Source organism: Numida meleagris, chromosome 3 (assembly GCF_002078875.1).
Source record: "Numida meleagris isolate 19003 breed g44 Domestic line chromosome 3, NumMel1.0, whole genome shotgun sequence".
In the NCBI taxonomy this organism is placed as follows: domain Eukaryota; kingdom Metazoa; phylum Chordata; class Aves; order Galliformes; family Numididae; genus Numida; species Numida meleagris.
In genome coordinates, this window is record NC_034411.1 from 28554805 (window position 1) to 28569462 (window position 14658).

General features: G+C 38.1%; 1 long non-coding RNA gene across 4 annotated transcripts in view; it reads right to left on the reverse strand.

Moving 5' to 3' along the window:
• Nucleotides 1–14658, reverse strand: part of LOC110395749 — a 328266-nt gene that overhangs the window by 205701 nt on the left and 107907 nt on the right. For all 4 annotated transcript variants that reach the window (XR_002436612.1, XR_002436610.1, XR_002436609.1 and 1 more), the window contains exon 4: nucleotides 8007–8180. This is a non-coding gene — a long non-coding RNA (uncharacterized LOC110395749). The remainder of the gene's footprint in view (nucleotides 1–8006; nucleotides 8181–14658) is intronic.

The window sequence follows — 14658 nt, forward strand, 5'->3', positions numbered from 1 at the left end:
CACTTGTCCTCACTGCTATTTGGACATCCTTGGGAAGAAACTGATAGGCACAGCTTATTTAGAATGCTGGCATGGAAACTTGTGCTGTAAAACTGGTTTTCAAAAATGCTACATTCTGAGAAGACCTACGGAGGGAACAAATTTTGCCTAAATTAAGGCACTTTTCCAAAAATCTTCAGTTTATACATACTGCTATTAAGCCTTTTTCAGAAAAGCATGTAAAGAAGGAGATAAAATAACAACTTTATTGTAGAAAGAACTCTTTAAGGATTTCTGCATCCTGAGAATCTATTGATTAGAGGCTTTCAAGGGTGCTCGTAATGCTGCATTCCTATTATGCCAAAAATTCTCATTTTAGTGAAGATGGGGATGACCTCGTAGAAGCTAATAATTCAAGTGCTCTCTTGGACAAGCGGTTTCCTAACAGAGATGTTGTTACCATCTACTACCCCAGCCCCAAACACTGAGAAATGGTTTCTGGCATAGCCAAGCAATACACATGTCCACCTTCAACATCTCTCTCACATGCTTGAAAACAAAGTATCATTCTGGTTGCAAGACATCTGGTCATAACTCCAGCTATTCCACTCAGATGAGAAGAAAACAACAATGTAGTTTCCTTGCACCACTGAAACAGTAAGAAATCCATTATACTTTCAATTCTATTTTTATTTAAACATGTTCACAGGTCTTATCATATAAAATCCCCAGAAGATGGAGAACCCTGCTCTAGGTGGTAAATCTCTCAAAGGCTTAAAATTTCGCAGTGCTTATGCCCCTTACTCCTTTGATACCAAGTCTGCTCATTCTCCAAACTCCACAATTCCTTTCACCCCCCTGCCAGCTTCTGTCACTGGTGAGACTGAGAACTTTTCTGATTCTGTCACGCACATGTCACTGCTTGTTTAGGATGAGATTTCATCTTGTCTCCTGAACTTCCTGACTGCTGGCTGTGCTAACTGAAACAACTTTTCCCTTGGTAGCCTACTCTAAGTAGCATGCGTTTGCTCTTTTCTTCAACCAGTAGTCCAGCCATGGAAGCTGACTGTGTTGCAGAATAATATTGCACCTACTGAATGGCATAAGTCAGAACAGTTACCCTCAGAGTAGTCAGCCCCCTGATCTGGAAGACAGGGATGGGGGAGTAAAGTAAACCCTCCACAGTTCAGGAGGAAAATTAACAACATGCTGCTCCACCTGACTGTAATTCATCCATGGTACCAGATGAGATCCACTCGAAGATATGGAGGGAACTGGTGGAAGTGCTTTCCAAGACACTTTCCATAATTAATCAGCAATGCTGGTTAGCTGGAGAGGTCCCAGACAAATGGAGACTTGTCAATGTGACATCCATCTACCTGAAGGGTCAGAAGGCAGATCTGGGGAACTGCAGGCCTGTCAGCCTGACCTCGGTATGGGGGAGGTCATGGAGCAGATTGTCTTGAGTGCGATCACACAGCATGCACAGGACAACCAGGGGGATCAGGTCCAGCTAGCACAGGTTCATGAAAGGCAGGGCGTGCCTCCCCAACGTCATCTCCATCCATGACTGGGTGACCTGCCTACTGGATGAGGGAAAGGCTGTGGCTGTAATCTACCTAGACTTTAGTAAATGTTTTGACCCTATCTCCCACAGTATTCTCCTGGAGAAGCAGATAGCTCATGGCTTAGACAAATGCATACTTTGCTGGATAAAATGCTGTCTGTATGGCTGGGCCTAGAGAGTGGCGGTTAATGGAATTAAATCCAGCTGGCAACCAGTCATGTGCAGTATTCCTTAGGGGTCAGTACTGGGGCCAGACATGTTTAATATTTTTATTGATGACCTTGGCAGCTTGATCCAGTGCTTGATCTAGCAGTTGACAACACTGCCCTCAGCAGTGGGGTTGGAACTAGATGAATTTTGAGGTCCCTCCCAACCCCTGACATTCTATGATTCTATGATCTGGACAAGAGGATTGATTGCACTCTCAGTAAGTTTGCAGATGACACCAAGTTGGGAGGAAGTGTTGATCTGCCTGGGGTTGGGAAGGCCCTACGGAGGGATCTGGATAGATTGGATCACTAGACTGAGGCCAATGGGATGAAGTTCAGCAAGACTAAGTGCTGGGTCCTGCACTTTGGTCACAACAACCCTGTGCAATGTGGCAGGTTGGCTAGAAAGCTGCACAGTGGAAAAGGATTTGGGAGTGTTAGTTGACAGAAAGCTGAGCATGTGCCTGCACTGAGCCCAGGTGGCCTAAAAGGCCAATGGCAACCTGGCTAATATCAAAAATATTGTAGCCAGCAGGAGCAGTGAGGTTACAGACCCTCTGTTCTCTGCACTGGTGAGGCTGTACCTTGAGTACTGTGTTCAGTTATGGGCCCCTCACTACAAGGAAGACATTAAGGCCCTGGAGCATGTCCAGAGAAGGGCAACAAAGCTGTGAAGAGTCTGGAGCACAAGTCTTATGGGGAGCAGCTGAAGGAACAGGGATTTTTTAGTCAGGAAAAGAAGAGGCTCAGGGGAGACCTTATCACTTTCTACAATTCCCTGAAAGTAGGCTCTAGCAAGGTAGGGGTTAGTCTCTTCATCCAAATAACTAGCGATAGGATGAGAGGTAATGGCCTCATGTTGCTGAACGAGGTTAGGTTCAGTTTGACTATTAGGAAAAATTTCTTCACAGAGGGTTGTGAGGCATTGGAACAGTCTGCCCAAGAAAGTGGAGGAGTGACCATCCCTGGAGATGTTCAAGAAACATGTAGCTGTAGCACTGAGGTAAAAGGGTAAGAGGGCATGGTGATGATGAATTGGCAGTTGGACAATATGATCTTGGAGGTCTTTTCCAACCTTAATGATTCTATGATTCTCTCATTCTAAGATGTGGAAATAAAAAGCAGAGGTTGCATAGAAAAGAATAAAAGAATTTCTTAAAGGGCTGAGTAATGCAAAGGAATATTTCTTCACCTTTCCACCTTTAAAATGCACTAGCTACAGATGAAAAAAAGAAGGATTCAGAACTCTTGCTGAACTTATCTACTGAATAATTCATGAAAGCCAGTGCTTCATCTGTTCAAACATCTCTACTAATCACTGAGACTTATTTGGATTTTGCCCAGTGGAACACAAGTGAAAAAAAATATAAATTTCTTCAGAACAAATAAAATATCTGCAGACAACTTGTGGCTTCCAAGTTATTAGAATAACCTCTGTCTTCCCTTTAACTCCATTCTATTATCAGAAAAATCCCACCTATATTGCAGAGAAGGAAGGTCCTAATTATCCAGGCTCACTGCTGGTCACTAAGACTCACTTCCCACAGAAGGAAAGTTTTGAGAGACGGACACACTCCTGGTAAGGTGAGAGTTAGAAACTACTACATAGAAGTGAACACATGCTTTAAAGGCAAGAACAGACATTATGTGACATTATGGCTAAATGTTCAGAGGAGGACAACGAAACAACCTGCAGAACTTGACTTCTAGTCATGTGCCTTCAAAGAGAATGGACTTTTGAGAACATGCCCTCATTGCCCACCAGATGCATCAGAACCATCAGTAAAGCTTTAATAAAATACCTGATTTAACTTATGCATCAGAATACCTTTAAAAATCTGATACCTAAATCAGGAGCCTAAATACCATTAAAATCCCATTACTGAGGCTCTCTTTATGTCACCATGGAAGAGAAAACTGTTAGTGCTGCAAACTGAAACTCTTTGAAAATAAAAAGCAAATTATATGTATGCATTTATTGCTTAAATCAAGTCCCAGCTCAGGACAGGATAGGAGGAAGAAAAAGCTAGGTAGGAAAGAAAATTGTGAGTGATAATCACTTGTTCTTAATTTGCTCAAGGGGCCAGCACATTTCTTTTAACCATAGACATTTATGAGTCTTAAAGCCTCCCTAAAGTGGTTCAAATTTTCTTGTCTATGAAGATTTACTATGCTATTAAGCAAGAAGTAGATTTTTTTTTATTTTATTCCAGTATTCCTCTTTACATTCACTGAAACTGTGAATCATAATTAAATCAGTTAAATTGAGAAAGATTCTGCAGCTTATGGAATTGAATCCCTCTCATGGGTGTTTGTTCATGGAAGTAGGAATTGCTTTACTGTCAGTGTTGGGAACAAGTCTTGAATTACATAACTGCCTAAATGGTTTACAACTGAAAATCAGATACATTCTACAAGGAAAACTTTCTTTTACAGTATTCTTCCCTATGGGCTTCTCAAAAGCCCATTGAAATGCAGTCATGTCGAAGTAGTGTCTCCTGGCAAGTCCCTCCTGAAGATCATTGTACACTCCTCAACGATTGTTCTTTGACTGAACAAAGCAGTGGAAATAGCTGGATCAGCAGAATGTGAGACTGAAGCTTATTGTTGCATTAGGATATTTTTAGGACTGTGGCAAGCTGATACCATCTAACAACCTAGAAAGTGAATGCATGAGCATAGCCGCATATGCCTTTCCTACAGATGAAAATCAATAGCTTTGTTACTTTAAATTCCCGTCTCCTTGTTACATCTTATCTACCACAAGAAAGAAAGGAATCCACAAAACAATTTAAGTACAGATCTACAGGCACAGAGACAGCAGCACTACTCCCATCCTCTGCCTTCAGTGTACATCATTTGTAATTATGAAAGGGCAATACCTTGAGGAATATGGAAATAATGAGGAAGAGCTTCATGGTTCAGTAAGGTTTTGGCTGTTCCTTTGAGTCAGGACTATTCATTAAAGCACTGCAAAGGCACTAACGAAGCATGTAGCCAAGACAGGTCCAACTACATCATAAACCAGATGAATTTCTATCCTTTTTGACTTAGAATGGTTTAAAACAGAACCTGGACACACAAATCACTCAAGACCTAGTTTTGTAAAAGACCCCAGATACAAAATTCTGATCTCATATTTTATCATCTTCTCTGTATACCGCTCCAAAAACACATGTAGAATCACGTATGTGGAAGCATAAAGATTTCCAGGCCAGAACACAATGCTGGTCCCTCCCACCTAACCTCTTCTGGCAGAAGATGGTGTCAGATTCTTCAGAGTAAGAAGAGAGGCTCCACAGTGCATCTATAGTGTAACTAACATTATCTGGTCAAGGAGAATTAATATCTTCACCTTTTCTATTGCTTTCAGAAGCACTCACATTAATCTCATTGACAAAATGAAAGTAGAAGAAAAGAGGATCTCAGGTGCTACTGACGTCAATCTTACATTGCTGCTTGTGCCAAGTTTTATTATTTCAAGTTAAAGGCCCCAGAAAAAGTGCAGAAGGCTGAATTACTCAAAGGAAGCAAGGCTGACCCTTGAGGGTTTTTTTTATTAAGACAGCAAATTGGTCTTTAAGATAGGTATTATACCACCAGTGACAATGAAGGGCAAGACCCCGTCAGCTGATTACAGTGTTTCTAGTCCAGTATTTATTTACACAGATAATTAATTCCTCGGCAGTTCAAACATTTATCAACAATTCCATTACCTAACTCTCTGTTTGTAGTTCTTTGTGAGACCAGGCACACTGACAGCTTCAGTAACCACCATCTAATTAAAGTAATTGTTGGACTGCATTCCTTATTCTGTTTCATGTATAATTATACTCCATGGGAAATCTTGTGGGATTTGAAACAGTCTTTTAATCTATTCCACATGAATCAAAAACAACTCCCAAGAAAATATCTTAATAGCCATGTTTAACAGTGTGCTACTTCATATGCACCAGAGATTTCACATCCTCAACACTTCCCACAGACTTTTTCAGTCACATAGAGAGGACAAAAGGTTCTTTCAAAAGGGAAATTCTTTCTAAAATTTTTGAACATTAATTAAGTTGGTTTTAAATGGAAATCTTTGTTGGATTATTTGGACAAACTCTCCTTGCGAAACTGACAGCTGCTACTCCTGAAGTTTTAAGACCAGTTGTGCTTTGCCTCTGTTCTTTAGATTTAGCATGGTCCATTTACCCTCTTGTGAACTCAACTTCCTAATTACCTGTCATGAGATTATTACCAATTTCAATTCAGTGACAATATGTACTATCACTATTACTTTGTTTATTGCACCAGCTAATTTCAAGATGTCTTATTCTGACACTGGTATCATTGCAGTTTTTCACTGTAAAGTGGTTCTACTAGATCTGGCACCAAGAAAAAGGAAAAAATTGGGAGAACTTTTAAAGAGCTGCCTCTTCTGTGGTTCTTCTACACACAGAGTGATGGAGTTTGGGTCTAGACTGGACAGAAGTGTCAGAAAGGGAAACCTCTGAAGATAACTGTGGTTACTTTTAAATTCAGCTGCTGGAGTTTACTGTATCAGGTCACTGGCACAACTGTCAATGATCCAGTTGAGTCCAACGCAATCTCAGAAATACTTTCCTGTTTGTGGAAAACAGCACACAGGAACAGCTGATGAGAACCAGATCTTAACTTATTATGGAGCAAGATGCTGCCAGCACCAACACTTTGACCTGAATGGGAAAGCATTTCTGAGTCCCTTACTTTAAACATGTCACACATAGAGGATTAATTAATTAATCCTCGTGACCTTATAAAACCTCTCTTGCCATTTGAACTGAGAATTGCTCAAATTCTCCATGGCATTTCAAGAAAAACATGTTTTTCTTATGGGATTTTTCAAAATTGTACATTAATGTATTACAGATGCTCAGCTGTGCTTTATAAAGACAAGGCAAGGTGAGTTGGTCTAATCCTTTAGCTTTGTCACATACAATACATACGCTTTTCTGACTAGGAAGCATTCAGGTATCTTTGTTTCTCCTCTTAAGTGACTGTAACCATGTCAGTAGTTTCCATTCGGAACAATAATCCCTGCCATTCAGATTGTAACACTAGTTTGGTTCACTTACAGCTTTTCACACTGGTTAAAATGCCAGATAAGTGAATCTACAATGTTCATCTTTCACGTTTATCTTATCACACTGTCCTTCTGTAATCACAGTGTATTAAATCAGGAGTGGTCATTAGAAATAGAGTTGGTCAAGGTGTTTATAAGATTAATGAATTGAAACTTTTTTTCTACCTGTCTTATTGATTTGACAGCCTGAAGTCTGTGGACAAACAACTTCACGGATGTCTTTATTACAGTTTTAAGGGATTATATATGTATTTAACTTTAGAGTCATGTCATCTGGGCCCAATCTTTGTGCTAGCCAGTACTTACATAAATGGCAATTATATTATGCAGGCCGGTCTCAACTGGCACAAATGCTTCATATTGACTCATTACAGAAAACCCTCAGCAGTTTGTCAGATATTAGCTGATAGGATTTGCAGCTGATCAAGAAGCCATACTATTTCCTCTTCCTGGCTGGACAGCCCGAGCAGCATCATGTGCCAAGGCAAAGTAGGAGGCTGCGGTTAGGGCACACATTTCCTGCTTGGACAGCTGCTTCCCACAGACCTGAAACTGCTCTTTGGCATTATCTGCTACTTGGCATCTAAGAAGCACCTAATCAATGTGCAAAACCAGATGCTGTAACACAGGCTAAAAACAGGTTTTGTGCATACATCTCATATCTACCTCTTGATCAGTTTGTAAAGCTTTTCTAACCTTTTGCAAGTGAAATAACATGTTTTTTGGCAAAAAATATTGGCAAAAAAAAATCACCTTCTCTCAGTGTGATTACTGTGCCTTGACAAAGAACAAAATTCATTGTTCTTTGATATTTCTATAGTGCAAGCAAAGTTTTGCGGATATTCCCGTGTCTTTGTGAACTAATACTGCATAGTTTGAATGGTAATCTAATGAATTGTCTGTGAATGAGTTTCTATCCTAATCCTGCAGTTAGATTTAGTATTGCTTGTTAAAAGGTTGTACATTCTGAAAGCAAGAGAACTGATGTTGCAGAGAGAACAAAGCACATCTCAAAATGACAGCAAGCCCAAGGCACTATATTATGAATTTCTTTAGAGGGTCACACACATAAAAATGTTTCAAAAAACATTCTATTTTGTAAACACTGTTTATAGTGCAGTGCGTTTCTATGGGGTTTTCTTACCTTTCACCACTCTGTTTTTTGTCACTCCGTGTACAGTCCTGAGCAGAATCTTTGCTGTTGGTCTGTCATGGCACTGTGCAGGCTGGCAGCTCCCCAGGACCAGAAATGCCAGGAGCTCAGAGGTTGTCCAGGCTGACGGGGAACAGAAGGACAGCCCCAGCTCCAGGTTCCTCTCTGGAATCAGGAAAAGCCAAGTTCAGGTCAGGTCAGGCCCTGAGGATGGGCCTGAGTCCAAGCAGGGTATGGGAAGCCTTCAAAAATGACACCCAGCACCATTTTTCAGTCATTTGTGAGTAATCTCAATATTCAATCTGTCTTTTGTGAACAAAAGCCATCCTGCGTGTCCTCACCTTAGCTGCCCCACAATATGTCTGCAGCCCACGATCCTGCTTGCGTGACTTCTAGAAGTGACAAGATGATATATTACTGGTGGTCTATCTAAAAGATTACATGACCAACACAAATTAAATGAATTCTTGAGGAAGAAAATTAGAATCTACATTTTCATATGATTTTTTTCTTATTACAATTCCAAAGCTTCACAAAAGGATCTCAAACAATCCCACTAACAGGAATCATGCTCCCTGTTGCTGAAAATAATATGTTTGGCATGGGTAATAACAGAACAATTGTTTAAACAATATAAACCACAAATCCAAATATAGTCTGACAAACTGAAAATTCTGGGGAAAATTGAAGAGGTAGAATGCAGCAGTTGTTGAATTCTTTCTAATGTATACAGACAAATGTAGAACAGGGAATTTAACTATAAAATATGGCCAGGTAAAGGTTATGAAAGAAAATCCCCAAGATATTTTAATTACTAAATATTAGCTGAGTTAAGTCATATAAAAAATCCATAAAATGTCAGTATCTGACCCGTTCCACCTCTCTGCAGTCTGCCCTCGCAGCTGACTCAGAAAGAAGAGCAATGTTTCTTACATTTGAAAGCATTGGAAAAATGTATACCAACTGCAGAATAAATAGATAAATAAATAAATAAATCTTTCCTCCCATATTTGGATTTCTTTCAATCAACATTTTCCAATCACGGCAAAACAGTTCTGTGTCTTTCTGAAAATTTTCAGACTGCTCTTCATTCCTATCTGACCTCCTGTCATCACTAGTAGAAATAGGATGTCAATCTCAGCATTTCAGGATTTCTCACTAGCAATAGATAGAGAAATTGGGAAAGACAAGAAATAAGTATTGGATTGACTGGCAAAAGCACATCTCATCCACTTTTAAAGTCATACAGTCAACACGAGCCGTAGATGAAAATGCACCTACAACACCTTTAACACTTGTTAACATTGCCCAATGGTGACGATGGAGTAAAATTGAGATTCTGCATCATTCTAAATTTACTTTATTTCAGTCTTTCACTGAAATATATCAGAGAACTAAAAAATCAAGACATAGCAATGGAAACTAGATCTTCACAGGCCAAATTTTCAAACACAGCTTTTACTAAGTAGTAAAAATGGTTCGGGTGTTTTAATGAAAGGATGATTGAGACATTTTTGCTTCTTTTGTGGAATAAATTAGAGATTAATATCACTCAGGTATTGAACTGGCAGACCCTATAGCGTTACCATCACTGATTCTTGAGGGATTTATCTCGTGGGTCTCAAATCCATCAAATTAATCTAATTAGAGATCTCTGTGAGAATTAAAAAATAATAATAATCCTATAAAATGAGAAAAAATCTGTCCTAAGATGAGACAGATGTTTTGTTAAAAACGTTCACTAATCACTTTCACTGGAAGAATTTGCACAGCATATATAGAGCTTCTGCTATTGATGAGTGCAGGGAAAGAAGGACTATTTTACATGTAACAACATTGGTGCTACTTCCTACTACCTGAATTCCTGAGGAAAAAGGCACTGACAAAGACAAGGAAATGTCATTGGCATGCATGTTTCTCAAATTCCATGCTCCAAAGATGTCACTGATTATACTTACAACAATACCAAATAATTTCTGTAGCCATTATACTTATATCTACAGCCTCTATCAACAGTAATTTTCGATAAGTAATACTGAAGAAATGTGTTGATGGGAAGACAGGGAATGCCAGTGGTATTAAAAATTAAAGTGTTTAAATGTTTAAGACTTCGCTCTTGTCAACCTTTTGTTTTACAAACTAAACTAAATTCTACATTGTGTTGGTTGCCCATGGTCAGACTAGTTTTGCATTCATGTCCTTTTTGATGCCTGAAATTTGGGCATCTAAGCTGGCAGATTGCCCTAAAATGTTTATAGTCAATAAAGCGAAATGACCAAGTTCAAAAGTGAAGCCATCATCATAAGGGAAGCAACTCAGGGAAATTAGTTCAGGTCTAGATGCTCAAAATTAGATGAGGTATATACTACCCAGAGTACCTATCAGAATATTCAAATATTCACAACTGTGCAAAATACCAAGCTACACAGCCAATTTAGGGTCATCTGCCATTACTGAAGCCAATGGGATTCTTTAAACTGATTATAAAAGCAGCTAAATCAGGACTATTATCCCCTATTGCAGGCAAATTAGTGCTAATTTAAACACCTAAATATAATGACTGTGACAGGATATAATTAATAGCACGTTATTTTATTTGGTTAATTTTGAACAAATAGACTACTGAAATAGAAGGCTTTTGTTAGAGGGCCACATACACTTTCCTTGTAAAAAAGATATCCAGGAAAATTCCTAAATCTTCTTCATACTTGACTCCTCACATACTGATACACCTAATGTATAACTCTATCTTGAACTGCCAAAAAAAGCAAGGTTTGTACAGCCAAATGATAACAAGTATAAGACAAGTATTAGATGGAATCAGAATCAATAAAGAAACACGAAAGAATAAACAGCAGGAGGTGCTTGCTGAATTTTAGTGAAGGTTGCAGTTCTGATCTGTCATTCAGACCTTTTGCTCTCTCCCAAAATCTGTCATTTCCAGTGCTTTTCTTGGTTGCCTATCACACTATTAGACTTGTTACGGATATTAACAATAATGATACACCCTCTTCTACTACAAAAGTCAGGAAGGAAAATATAATTCTATAGAACACGGGAACAGAGTAACTAGTCCTCTGCCATAAAAAAGTCACCAAAAGTATTTTTCCCCATAGGAAAGATCAGTATAAGATCTTAAAGCCCAAGAAAATGCCATTCTCTTGAAAAAGACATGAACATTTTCTGCATCAGATGTGTAAAAGATATTATTTACTAAAACTGCAGTCAAATGCTATTCTGAAAATTGAAATGATTTGTGTAATTGTTGTTGTTGTTCTTTTTTTTTTTTTTTTGCTGGGGACAGACAATTTCCACTCCCTAGGGGTAATTATATTACATCTCAGAAAACTAGTCTCAGATGACAAAAAGAATTTGAACTGTAAGGGGTTTCTACAGTTTTTAGAGCTAAGGGATTTCTATAATCTTTAGAGCTAAGCCTGTTGAACATCACTCTGGCAACAAGTGAGTCAAAGACAAAGAAGAAAATTATTTGAGTCCATGAAAATTGTTTTCAGAATAGAATTTGCCTTGTTACAAGTCTTATTTCTTTCACCAACACCAAACAGTAGTTTAGCTTAACAGAATTTCACTGCTATGTTCCCAGTGACAAACTGAAGTATGGAGCACATAAATATGAAATAATACATGGACTGACTTGTTTACCTTAATTCCTCTTTACAGTCAGAAGTCCTGTCTGATAACTTCCAGTAAAAGTGTAGTAGAGGAAAAGGTGACCTATGCCACCCATCTGGAAAATGATATGACACAAGGTCATAGGGTCTGCCACATTAGATGACTCTCACTGATTCAGGAAGTACTTCAGAATCTTCATCAGAAACAATAATAGAAAACCACAGAAGGGAAAGAGATCACAGATGATTCCCAAAAGACAACTAGAGCCAAGGTGAGGCTGGTATCTCTCCATTCTGAAAAGAACTGTCTGTGATGCATTAACATAATACTGAAAAGTCTACGAAGTAATTTAAATAAATATACCTCAAGAATATACATAACTGTAAGGATATAGATAGAAATTACAAATAAATTTAAGAGACTTTTAGTATAGACATTAGATAAAAAAGGAATTAAAATTTTGTTGCTCCACAACTGAAAGAGACATGAGGGAAGAAAAAAAAGACACACTTCAGAGTTTCACAGATACAGGCACCACAAATTCATGAAAGTATCATTCTGTGCTCCCTTTCTGAATTGGCAATAATCTCGAGTTACTCTAATGCAGTGTTGCCAAGTTTCTAAAAGCTGAAAGAGCTATTGCAACATCTAAAATCAATGGAAATGCTATGATGAAATGTGTCACAAAACTTATCTGGGAGCCATTTACTTTTTAAAGAGCAACATTCATCTTCCACAGAAAATGGGATTATTGCATTTGGAGAATTTATTGGGAAGGAAAGCCTACTATAAAAAAAAAAAACCTGAAAGTAATCTGTTTCATAGTTCATTTTAAGTGAAAGAAAAAAAACAAATACAAAAAGAAAACAAAATAGGAAAAACAACTTGTCAGGCTCTTTAATATTACTCTGATATTAATCTAGCATATCATACATTGTACAGGCAAAATCGTGTGTAAAATTTACACTAGATGATAATCTTTATAGAAGACTTTTAATCCACTTCTTCATGGTGAGACTAACTCACAACTTGGCCAAGTTGTTTAGAAATAATTAATAATAAGATTCCTAAATTTAACTCATACAAATGTGATATAAACCAAAGTACAAGTATTTTTACTGGAATCAGTACCATACATTCCATCTTCCTCTCCTTCCTGGGAAGATTGCTATAGTACTTTCTTCTTTTCTTGGCAAAGTTATTCACCCTTGTTAATCATGTTACGTGTCCTGTCCCCTAATCTGGAAACTCATACTATCCTTCATAAACCTGTGAAGTATAACTTGAAAATGTTTTCAGCAAGTTTTACCTGTAGCCATGATTCTGTATGGGAACTGTGAGCCATCAAGAGGAATTTCCAAAAACATATGAATATTTCACACTATATGATAGGAGACAGTGTTCAGATCCTTAGAATTTAGGATTATAGAATTCAAAATTTTGATCAGTTTCCCTCTTTTTTGGGGGTGAGGGGAGGAACAAAAGCAATAATTGCATAGTGTCAACTCACATACTGCATTACAGAAAGATGTTGATATAGCATCCATTACAAAGATGTTTGAAATTGGCTAGAAGAAATTCAGGGCATTATTGGTAGAATTTAATAAGAGAGTGTGGAGGCACAAGAGGCAGTGCTGACAAAGTAAGTTCTACCTGTCAAACATCGTGGAGTGAACCTTTGATTATGTTCCCAAAGATCTTTCCTTTAGTTTTCTTTTTGACTCTAAATTCTGTGGCTCTATCTGTAAAACTGCTACAATGAAAACTGGTCCTAGAGCATTTCCAGCTGTGCTAACATCTGGAGAGAGAAGATATCTCAAGAGATACCTGCAGCTGAGTATCCACATCAAAGGAATAACAGAGATTTCTGAACTTAATTTGCTTATTCACATCGTAACTTTCATCTTCCCAAAGATTTAGCTGTGGAACTGAAAGAAGAATTTTTTTTTCTATTATCTTTGCAGTATACTTAAAAAGTGACAAAAAATTTACATCTTAAGTGGATAGGAGTTGTCATTTTTTTCTGTCAATTCAGACAATCTTCCAAAGAATAGTCACTATAACTCATAAAATAGTCACTATAACTCAAAAAGCCTTCAGCATTTTTTTCTTCTCGTGGAATAAAGGTTAATCAGAACAAGATACAAGAACACAATAAAACGTTCTCCCACAGAAGGAATTTAATTCCTATATTTCTTTGTTCTTGAGATTTTCCAAGTTCAAATTTCAGGATGCAAAATCTTTGGAACCGGACTCTCCTGTTTTTTCTGTTTTCCACAGCATTAAACACTCAACCAAAAATAATTTGTTTAATCCTTAGCACTCCTCATATAAAAATTCACTGTGTGAATGGTTTACATAGAACAGTTTGTTTCTCCCTAGGTTTTACACCTTCCTGACAATTTTCAGACACATTCAATTTCCATGACAACTGGGTCTTCTCCCTGCTCCTCAACTTCCCTTTCGACAGATCTTTTCCTCCATTCATGCAAGTCTGCAGCTTTGAAGTGAACTTCTAATATCAATATAACCATCATAAAATTTCAGGATTTGGAAGAACTGCAGTATTAAATACTTAATAAACAACTATACTGCAAATGACTCTATTACAGAGCTACAATCAGCAGCCTCCAATGGAGCATCAGTTTATCGGTTGTTGCAAACTGTATCAAAACCCATATTTTACTTTGAAATCAAAACAGTATTTTTTGGAACAACAACATAGGGCTTAGCTACACTTCTGCCAGGGTTTCTGTTCATGAGTCAGAAGGACAGTTGGAGAAGGCATCACTTACACTGTCAATGGGTACACAAGAATATGGAAAGCAAGTAGCTCCTCTTTCCTGCCATCTACACTGGTTCTGTTACATTGAAGTGGTTCATTATCCTTGAATACAATGCACCTGGCCTCCCACTCAAGCTGTCTGTAAATCAAATCTCATTTGTTGCAGTGTACACAGCATGTCAGTGGCAGCAAAACACTAAGGGCTTCCCAGATATAAATAGAGAC